Source organism: Chiloscyllium plagiosum, chromosome 10 (genome assembly GCF_004010195.1).
Source record: "Chiloscyllium plagiosum isolate BGI_BamShark_2017 chromosome 10, ASM401019v2, whole genome shotgun sequence".
NCBI classification, from domain to species: Eukaryota; Metazoa; Chordata; class Chondrichthyes; order Orectolobiformes; family Hemiscylliidae; genus Chiloscyllium; species Chiloscyllium plagiosum.
The window spans coordinates 65,398,984-65,410,420 of record NC_057719.1 but is presented as its reverse complement, the minus strand read 5'-3'; the positions used below and the strand labels follow the sequence as shown (position 1 = coordinate 65,410,420).

General features: G+C 39.7%; 1 long non-coding RNA gene across 2 annotated transcripts in view; it reads right to left on the bottom strand.

The window, feature by feature from the left end:
- The window catches only part of LOC122553723, a 56,461-nt gene extending 45,640 nt beyond the window's left edge, over positions 1-10,821 (bottom strand). Inside the window, exons 1-2 of one of the 2 annotated variants that reach the window (XR_006312806.1) lie at positions 9,881-10,821; positions 9,060-9,242 (exon numbers count right to left, since the gene is read on the bottom strand). This is a non-coding gene — a long non-coding RNA (uncharacterized LOC122553723). Of the gene's footprint in view, positions 1-9,059; positions 9,496-9,880 lie in introns of those variants that run through there. The other variant, XR_006312805.1, reaches the window with a different exon arrangement.
- Between the last annotated feature and the right edge of the window lie 616 nt (positions 10,822-11,437).

The window sequence follows — 11,437 nt, the reverse complement described above, 5'->3', positions numbered from 1 at the left end:
CCCTCCTCTAGCTTATCTCTCCATGCTTCAGGCTCTCTGCCTTTATTCCTGATGAAGGGCTTTTGCCCGAAACGTCGATTTTGCCTGTCCTCGGATGCTGCCTGAACTGCTGTGCTCTTCCAGCACCACTGATCCAGATTCTGCTTCTTTGCTCTTCATCACATCAGTGTGTCGAGATCTGAATTAGATTTTTTAGATTACTTACAGTGTGGAAACAGGCCCTTCGGCCCAACAAGTTCACACCGACCCGCTGAAGCACAACCCACCCATACCCCTACATTTACCCCTTACCTAACACTACGGGCAATTTAGCATGGCCAATTCACCTGGCCTGCACATCTTTGGACTGTGGGAGGAAACCGGAGCACCCGGAGGAAACCCACGCAGACACGGGGAGAACGTGCAAACTCCACACAGTCAGTCGTCTGAGGCGGGAATTGAACCCGGGTCTCTGGCGCTGTGAGGCAGCAGTGCTAACCACTGTGCCACTGTGCCACCCCCATTGCTTAATGAATTTAACAAATACGTATGGCAAAGCTGCAAGTAATTTTTCTAAAGGAATTGATGAGAACTTGATGGGAAAGCCAGTTTCAATCCCCAGTCTTTCACCAGAAATGGCAGCAGAAGGTGCAGATCCATTTAAATGCAAATATTTTTCAGGTCGAAAGTGGGCTTTAGGAAAGTGCTTTAGAGGTACAGACAGATCAGTCATGAATTTATCAAAAGACAGAGCAGCTTCATAGTGCCAAATGGCATGCTCCAGCTCCTTCTTGTCTGTTGTATTCAAGGTTGTTGCAGACTAATTGTTAGTAATTGATTGCTGCAATTATCACTATTATTGCTGCAACAAGCAACTACCAGGAAGATGGTAGATAAAGTTGACGGACAACCTTGCAATTCACTTGTTACTCGATTCCAAGAATCTAATCTCTAGGAATGTAACTAATTCTCCTCGCCGTGAGATTGGCTGCTTCCATCACATGACCGACAGCATCGCAGCACACTTCAACTCTTTCAATCTTCCTTATTTTTGGTCTGAGTTATACACCCAGTGACTATTCATGAAAGCTGATAGTCAGTTGCTTCCATCACTGGATAGTGTGGAACTTGATTTCAACTTCCATGAATGTGTACTGTGTTTAGAGCTCAGAACAAATTAAAGACACTCGGGGGAAATGAAGAATGCTCCAATGGCATGGGTAACCAAAAGACAAGTTAGAATAACTATCAGAGAAGATTGTCAGGCCCTGTAAATGCTTATCTTATCCACAGGGTGGTCTTGAATGTTCATATATGAATTTAAAAAGTTAAGTTTGAAACTGAAGAAGTGAGATTTAAAAAAGTAAGAATAACAAAGTTAAAAATCACACAACATCAGGTTGTAGTCCAACAGGTTTAACTGGAAGCACACTAGCTTTCGGAGCGTCGCTCCTTCATCAGGTGGTAGTGGAGGGCTCAATCCTAACACACAGAATTTATAGCAAAAATTTACAGTGTGATGTATCTGAAATTATATATTGAAAAATTGATTGTCTGTTAAGCCTTTTGTCTGTTAGAATACCGTGATAGTTTCACTTCTTTCATGTGTAAATCACAAAACCTTTTTTTAAAAAGTTGCATTGAATTGAAGTTCTGACGAAGGGTCACCCAACCTGAAACGTTAACTCTGATTTCTCTGCACAGGTGCTGCCAGACCTGCTGAGCTTTTCCAGCCATTTCTCTTTTTGTTTCTTATTTACAGCATCCAAAGCTCTTTTAGTTTTTAAAAGGATCTGGGTTTGTTGTACTCTGTGAAATTAGTAATGCACTGTGCTGTTGGCATAAGGAAAACAAGATAGTCTTTGGGACGTATTGTCAAGGGAATGGGGATACAATTGCCCAGAACTGAGTTCATATTGGCACAAGGCATTGGAACAGCAAACCTACTGAACACGTTATAATTTCGGTCACCATTGCATGGCTAGAATTGAGGCAGTGTCGAAAAGCACAATGAACTACACAAACACTGGAACTAGAGTCAAGGGCTGAAGCTCAGAAGATGGAAATTGGGCAGTTTGGATTTAACTACTCTATGCTCTATGTCTCCAACATATTGGAATGGGCTGTCACTGATGGAGCACTGAATTTGGAAACACTTAAAGGGAGATTTGGATAGATAATCTAGAAAATGTTAATTGCAGGGATTAAGCTTTGGAAATGACCAGATAGATTTCAGCATCTTATTCTCTGCTTTCTGTAGTTTCTATACTCTACAGGGGTATAAAATACAAAACAATTACAGTTGGCCATACTGCACAACCATCCTGATGTAAATCAAGGCATCCAGACTTTAGTTGAATACTAATGTTGTCCTGACAACAGGGCAACACACCCAAATATTTAAACCTCTTCCAACCATAAAAGGACAGGCACATGTTTGATGTGTGAAGTTGATGGAAGACTCAGTACTGTCTTATTTTCCATTGATGACCTCCTAGACTTTTGATTGAAAAAACCCTCAAGACATTTTTTCTTATTTTTTTATATTTTCATGAGAGGACTTCAGTCGAGTCCTTCCTGCAGTCTCATCAGGAAATTAAGGTCACCAATTGCACAAAGAAGTCAGCAAATTTTAAGTCAACAGACACGTACACGAGAGTGCATGCAAACAGTTCAGTTTCACTAAATGGCTGCCAGTCGAGTGGGCGGTGGCAAGGCAGAGTGAATGGCTTTCTGAGCGTCTGCACAGTTTGTAAATGCACATTTGTTCACATTTGCATTCAATTCTGCTTTGGCTGTAAACTGAATTTTTGAAAGCAAAGTTTAAAATCTCTTCTGTGACCTGAAATATAATTACGTTGAGTGGATCTGGCTTTGACATTTAGCCAGTTCATCAATTCTAACCAATTCAATAAAGCCCACAGCAAACCCTTCATTCACTATATAGGAAAATAATTAATGCTGCACTTAACGAGAAACCCAATGAGCTTGTATGCAAGACAGACTCAATCCCAGTCATCCATTGTGAAAAATATGCAGACACTTCATTCCACCATTAAGCAGGTGCAGATACCTCGGGACAGATTTTCACAATGGAAGTGAGAAACAGGAGCCATGCAGGAGATGTAAGATCATAAGAACATAAGATATAGGAACAGAAATTAGGCCATTCAGCCCATCAAGTCTGCTCTGCCATTCAATCATGGGCAGCATCAGGAGGTGAAGAAGTCAACAGTTCTTAAGAAGGGTTACACCTGAAATATTAACTTCTCTATCTCCTGATGCTGCCTCCTGCTGGCCGACCTTGGATTCTAGCAACTGCAGACTTTTTGTCTCTCCTGCCATTCAATTGTGGCTTTCTCCCCGTAACCCTTAATCCCCTTCACAATCAAGAATCTATCTATTTCAGTCTTAAATATATTCAATGAACTGGCCTCCACAGCCTTCTGTGGCAGTGAATTCAACAGATTCACCACCCTCTGGCTGAAGAAGTTTCTCCTTAACCCCGTTCTAAAAGGTATTCCCTTTACTCTATGGCTGTGCTCTTGGGTCCGAGTCGATCCTACTAACGGAAACATCCTCCCAACATCTACTCTCTCCAGATCATTCAGTATTCTGTTTCAATTAGATCCCCCCTTTTCCTTCTAAACTCCATATAGACCCAGCATCTTTAAACATTCCTCATATGTTAAGCTTTTCATTCCTGGGACAATTCTCATGAACCTCCTCAGAACATGCTCCAGTGCCGATACATCCTTTTTGAGATGTGGGGGTCAACACTGCACACAAGACTCAGAAGTACATCCCTGTTTTTATATTCAAGTCCTCTCGAAGTAAATGCCACCATTGCATGTGCCTTCCAAACTATTGACTTAGCCTGCAAGTTTACCTTGACAGAATCCTGGACTAGAACTCCCAAGTCTCTTTGCACTTCAGACTTCTGAATTTTCTCACCATTTAGAAATTAGTCCATGCCTCTGTTCTTCCTACCAAAGTGTATGACCTTACACTTTCCCACATTGTTCTTTATCTGCCACTTTTTTGCCCACTCTCCTAACCTGTCCAAATCCTTCTGCAGCCTCCCTGCCTCTGCAATGCTACATGACCCTCTCCCTATCTTTGTATCATCTGAAAACTTAGCCAGAATGTCCTCAGTTCCTTCATCCAGATTGTTAATGTTTAAAGTGTAAAGTTATGGTCCCAACACTGAGCCTTGTGGAACACCACTTGTCACTGGCTGCTATCCTGAGAATAACCCTTTTATCACCACTCTCTGCTATCTGCTAGACAGCCAGCTTCTATCCAGGCTAGCACCTTGCCTCTGACACCATGGGCCCCTATCCTACTCAATAGCCTCCTGCGCAGCACCTTGTCAAAGGCCTTCTTGAAGTTCAGGTAGATAATATTCATTGGCTCACCTTGATCTAACCTGTTCGTTACTTCCTCAAAGAATTCTCGCAGATTTATCAGCCTTGTTTTCAGGTGATAGCCCTTGGCTCACAATGGCCAAACTCTGGATTGCAATTGTGACTCATATGAAATGTGCAAAGCAGACCATCACAAAATGAATGCATTGTGGGCGTAAAACTGGGCATTGATGGTACAATTCTTTATGAATGGTCATACAAACTAGATATCAGAGCAGGGGAAGCCATTTCTCTTTCAGTTCATCTCAGAGTCAACAGATACTTCTTTCAAAGTTATTGGCATGTATCTGATGGGGTTTTACATCATGGCTAAGCCTGCAGTATTTGGTCTGCTTTCTGCTAAGGGGCAGTGAAATGTTCCCAGCCTCCCTTTTGCAATAGTAATAGATGGTAAACTGAGATATACTGCAAACTTTGTTTGCATTTGTCTGGTAAGTGCATGCTGCATCAATATTCATGGACATGGTCAGCTTTGCCCTGCTCTGAGATTGCAGGTCTGGTTGCAAGAGCTTGCAGACTTCTGTGAGAATGTTCTTAGTACGACACAGAGATCTGACACACTGTTCTTTGCAGGTGTTTGGGTTGGAGAATTGCTCACTAATCTCCACAGGAGGAAATGGTCTCCTGTTGGTGGTCACTCCTCCTCCTGCCTCATCTAGAAACAGGTATAATACTAAGTTAATTCTGAAGTAGCGTCACTGGACTCAAAGTGTTCACTGCTCTCTCTTCACAGATAATGCCAGAGTTTGTTTGCTTTGATTCTAAGTAGGCTGTGCTTGTTTTACAAATCCTGCCATATCCGAGGGGAATTCCTATTAGAGCAGCAGATTATGAGATCGTGGATATTAGGGATCAACAGTCTGCCCATTGAACCTTCCACCATCATTCTATTCGATCATGACTGAAATGATTGTGGCCTTAACTTCACACTCCTGCCCATAATCAATGATTCCCATGTCTATGCTTTGTATATACCCAATGACTCAGATTCCACTGCTCTCTCCACCAAATTATTCCAAAGATTAATGGCCTTTTAAGAATATAAATCCCTGCTCATCTCTGTCTTAAATGGGAGACACCTTACTTTTAAACTCAACTCCTTAGTTTGAGATTAGTCCACAACATGAAACATCTTCCCAGTATTCCAAGAAATAGTCACTTGGTAATGTAGAAATTAAGCATTGCTGATAAACAAAAAGACATGCTTTTGAAGCTTTTCACTTTACACTTATCTACTCAGATGCAATAATGCCAAATTCTAAAAGGAACAACAATTTAAAACTGCATGAAAAAAAGGGAGCTGGTTTGTTGATAAGTTAACTGAGTGGTTAGGAATATGCTTTGGGGAATGTACCAGGGAATCTTTGTCCCCCATTAGACATTATAATGCCTATGAAATGGACACCCATTGACCCACTAAAGAAAAAGAGCACACACCAAATAACACAGCAATGGAAGAATTGGGCAAAAAGTATGAAATAAAATCTTTAAGCAGCTAATGCCCAACATTGCTTCTACTATTTGGTGGCAATGTTCAGCTGAAAGAGTTCTGAAGGAGTAATGCAATTCACTTGTTGTTACTTGCTACTGGTAAACCCTGATTTGCCCCAAGAGCATTCAGTGGAAGGAAAGCTGCTTTGTATATTACTTAATATAAGACATCGTTTTATCACCAGCAACAGCTAAATCCAGCCAAGAGACTGCATTCCAACAAGATGCTCTGTAACTAACAAGTTTTGCTAAATTATTCCACCAAAACAAGAAGAAAAGAAATCACAAAAATAATTAAATGGGCAGCGTCATGACTCAAGCATATTTATTCAAAACAGCTGGAATGCTGTGAGCAAATTACAGCCAATTACATCAAACAGAATCTACTTCTGTGTTGCATAAAATAAACTCCCTAGTTCTGTCTTCAGGCTTCATGATTTAATATAAAACGCTGTTTATCCAAGGATATTTTGTATTGCATTCAGAAACTACAAATCATGGAAATCTTCATACAAATGATGACCATGTATCCATAACTTCCTTTACAATTTTTTTTAAAAGCTTCCAACAAAGATAGCAGCAGTCAGTAACTTTAAAATGTCTATTTAAACACAGAAGCAAAGAATACCAGGAATACTTTGGAAAGGATATGTTTTGAAACAGTTTATAGAACATGGATAAATTTGGTTTGAAGCTCTTTAGTGCAAAAAAATGTACTCTCTTGAAATTGTTTATGCCAATTACACAACCAAGCCTACAGCTGAAATCTATGAATAAATCCATCACAATTTTTATTTTGATTTAATGCAATTTGTAATTGTATAATAACAAACATATTCTCTTGTTGCATTCCTTAGGAGGATAGTCTTTAAAACTTGCAATAAAAACAGAAATAATATTGCAGCTCCGCCTCGCTAGCCTCCCACCCCACGCCAACCTATGTATGTGAATGTGATTGGATTCTGACTGAATTTCAATTAAACACAGAAAACAACCAATAAACATGCACAAAACAGACCTGTCAGAGGTTTAAAAATGGTGCAAAACTACATGTTGCGGCTGTACAGGACATTGGTTAGGCCACTGTTGGAATATTGCGGGCAATTCTGGTCTCTTTCCTATCAGAAAGATGTTGTGAAACTTGAAAGGGTACAGAAAAGATTTACAAGGATGTTGCCAGGGTTGGAGGATTTGAGCTACAGGGAGAGGCTGAACAGGCTGGGGCTGTTTTCCCTGGAGCGTCGGAGGCTGAGGGGTGACTTTATAAAGGTTTACAAAATTATGAGGGGCATGGATAGGATAAATAGACAAAGATTTATTCTCTTGGGGTGGGGAAATCCAGAACTAGACGGCGTAAGTTTAGGATGAGAGGGGAAAGATATAAAAGAGACCTAAGGGGCAACTTTTTCACGCAGAGGATGGTACATGTGTGGAATGAGCTGCCAGAGGATGTGGTGGAGGATGGTACAATTGCAACATTTAAGAGGCATTTGGATGGATATATGTATAGGAAGGGTTTGGAGGGATATGGGCCAGGTGCTAGCAGGTGGAACTAGATTGGGTTGGGATATCTGGTCAGCATGGACGGGTTGGATTGAAGGGTCTGTTTCCATGCTGTACATCTCTATGACTCTGTGACTCTATAAAGTGATCAATTCACAACAGACTTACAACCTTAAACACAGCAAAGGTTTTATAAAGTTGCAACCTGCATTATGCTAGTAAGACTCTAATTAGTACTAGATCATTTCACAAGTTAATGTATCATTTTACTCCAAATGTCAATGTAAAGATCATCAGAGCAAGTATTGATTACTGCAAGAATTTAGCATTAGATTATCAATTGACACTTAAGATTGTGAAAATCACATCTCAGAGAATGAGAGTGAGAGCAAATGAAATCTGGATCATGCAATCAGACCATGTGGTTGAATCAGAAATTGGATCTGTTCATGGTCTGAGTGCTGGCAAATGGGACTAGATTAATGTGGGATATCTAGTTGGCATGGATGAGTTGGACTGAACAGTTTGTTTCCATGCTGTATATCTCTATGGTTCTGTGACTCTATGAAGAGGATTAATTTGTGGAGTTATGTGAAAAATACTAAAGTGTGGTATTCATGAGTATCTCCTTCAAAGAATGGGAATAGGGTCAATGTTTTAAGATTCTATGGCCACAGAATTGAATTCCTCAGCACCCATTCTGACTGTCAACAGGATGACTCATTCACCAAGGGTCTTCCAGCAGGATGTTTCCTACCTCCACCTAAACCAGGAGCGATGTGGTTATTATCACAGAAAATACATTGCCCAGGGAAGTACAATCATTGGTTCTTTACTATAGCTTCCAGCAAACCTGCAACAAGTCAAGGTGTATCTTATAGAGGAAAGCAGTCTTGGTGTTTTTGCATTGTACACATTCAGGAAGAATATTTCTACTAATTATAAACTGCATGACAATGACTTGAAAAGTAACTTGAATCATACAATGATTCGTGTGGACCAATATAGTTTGCAATAATTTAGGACCGCTATGTAGGAAGAACTGAGCTGTTTCACACTGCACTAAAATACAAACAGTAATAATAAATTCTCAAGAATTGTAGAAAGCAAAAGAACAGCCACCCTAAGGCAGCAAGTTCTAATTTACAGGGTATAGTACAGGAGGAAGCAGGAAATTGAGTCAGATTAATCTTAATTCTAAATCAAGTCTTTAGAAAACTTAAACAGTATTTTTATTGATGTTAGACATGACAAATTAATTACCTCAGCACATTATGGCAAATTAAACAATGTCAGTTCCTCCCTAGATCTGACTTCAGGGGACAATTGTAGGGATAGTTAAATCTGCACATTAACTTGCATATAAAATAGACTAGACTCCCATGTCTGGTGAAGAATTTAGTAATGAGTGAAAACAATACCATATTAAATAGGTGCAGGTATAGGCCATTCAATCCCTTGAGCTTGCTCAACCATTCAATAAGATCATGGCTGATCAGTGTGTAGCCCCAATTCCATACAGTCATAAAGAGTTCTTGTTTTAACTCTCATCAGTAAAATATCCTACTCACATAACCTTGCATATGTTCAATGACCAGTCTTCTCCATTCTTAGTGAAAGAGAAATCTACAAACATAGTGAATTTCAAGGCGTACTTACCATTTCCATATAAGCTTTCTGGATTGACAGAGAGTCCAAAACCTTGGTTGCAATACCTCATGTGGTCTTGCTTCAGAAGGAGGATAGAATTTATGGTAATAAAATGATGGACGGGGGAGTAAGAGTCTGTCACTTCTCTAATGCTGTATGTGGAGAGCTGGATTGCTGCTTACTCTGTATATCCTATTGATCACAAACACATCATGACATTCAGACATCGACTGAGGATGGATTGGCAGCAGACAGGATGGATTGAGGAACCAGGTGACATCAAGGTCCAGGACGTGCTCTGATGAATATCAGCTCTTCCCAGTAACACACCACAGAATTTATGCATATTCCCCAGCAGCACTGGGATGTTTGTGTTTAGCTGTTGAGACCACAAATCAATATGGTGAACTTACTATCTTTAAACTGCAAATTTGCCAATAATCATTAGCAAAAGCTTCATTGGCCAATTTTAGGGCACAATATCATAGCTGCATATTTTCTGTTCAAGTAGCTGTTTTGCAAATAAAGCTAATAAAAAAAGTCCTGTCAGAAAATATCCAACCCAGAAGCCCATTACATAGGTGAAGTCCGATCCAACCACTGGTTTCAAAGTCAGCCTTTTTACACCTAAATGGAGAGTTAAACTTGTGGAATCCCAGTTAACCTAAATTATGAACTTGATGCACTGCCATAATATGTATATTTGTATATTATATCTATATTATATATCTGTAAATTGTTTGAAACATCTATGCAAAAATTCATATTTTATTCGACACGTTACCAAAGAATTATACAATGGAATGTATAATTTGAATTGATGTATTTACCTGTCTTACTTCCAAATGATGATTCGAAGAAATAATTCTTGTGAAGATTGTCTTCTATTAGCACAGCTCCAGATTAGATTGGGGTAAGCACTGTGTTGGGAAATCTCAACTTCAGTGGAAGGGTCAGAGTGTCAGCAAATGTAATTTCAAACCAATTTCTCACTAACTGAACCCCATGTTGACAGCAGATGGCAAAGAACCCTTGCATTCTTCCATGCAAAGTACCTAGCCTCCAAAGGGTCTGGCATTGGATTCATATAACCATTTTCCTTCATTGTAATTTTGCAACACTGTAGAAGACTTGAAGATCCAGGAGGAAACTCATTGGTTATTTAATCAGGTGGAGTTTGAACAGATGAAAAATGGCATTTAGGCTTAGAACATAGAGCAGCCAGAATGTCAAATTCAATGCCAAAAGCAGTGAGTCACAACACATTTTGTAACACAGTTGCTTGCAATCTTCAAACAAAGTCCTTCGTAAGAAGGTTACTTTTTTGAAATGCTCAAAAGGAGTACAAACACATTCCTGGCACTACTCTTTATATTTTAAATAGACAGACTTGGCAATATAGTAATTTCCAAAAATGACTCCTATTCGCTGTATCACTCAGTATTGGCTATAAAGATGTCAATTTTTCATTCCATGAAAGAAGAGTAATTCTGAGGACAGTACATGTTGCTATAAACGACTTTGGGTCACTGAGAAACTCCATAAATCATTGTAATGGCATCAATCCAATTCGTAATCATATCAGTCTTGTATATTTACATCTCCTTGGAAAGTAAAATATGTCACTTGGCTAACTGATACGAGAAGGGTGCATCATGGAAACAACAATGGAGATTTGCAGGTCGAGCAAAGCTCAGCAGTAGCTTAAGAGCTGATGAAGGGCTTATGCCCGAAACGTCGATTCTCCTGCTCCTCAAATGCTGCCGGACCTGCTGTGCTTTTCCAGCACCACACTCTCGATCCTGATCTCCAGCATCTGCAGTCCTCACTTTCTCCCACCTCTAGTTTAATAGTATAATAGCAGTCTATTAGAACAAACACCACTGTCCGCATGTGGGGATAATTCTAAACATTTGGAACAAATAATTTTCTCCCCAGATGGGGATAAGGTAAAACAAAATAGTAGTTTCATGCCATGATTCCAGGCCATATAACTGAACCTAAACTAAGGCCTTAAGCTCTGGAGTTCTTCCCTTAAGCTTCATTGTCTCTCTATTCCTCCTTGCTCCTTGAAGATGCTCCTGAAAACCTACTTTTACTTTTAAAGAAAGAAGCAAGTTTTCTTCACCTTTCCCGATATCTTCTCAGGTGGTTTGCTGCCAAACTTTATTTCATTTCTTCTGGGAGTGCATTAACAGAGGTGAAAGAATACAGGATGCTGCAATTTTAAATCCAATTCAGCTAAGAAAACATGGTTATAACAATTAATATCATTACAGTTTTAGAGAGAGTAAGGGGTGAAGGAAAACAAACTGATGATTTAGCAACATCCAGATGGATCGTTAAACTTTGGAATTCTTCGTTCGCACGACTTCATATCAAAGCCA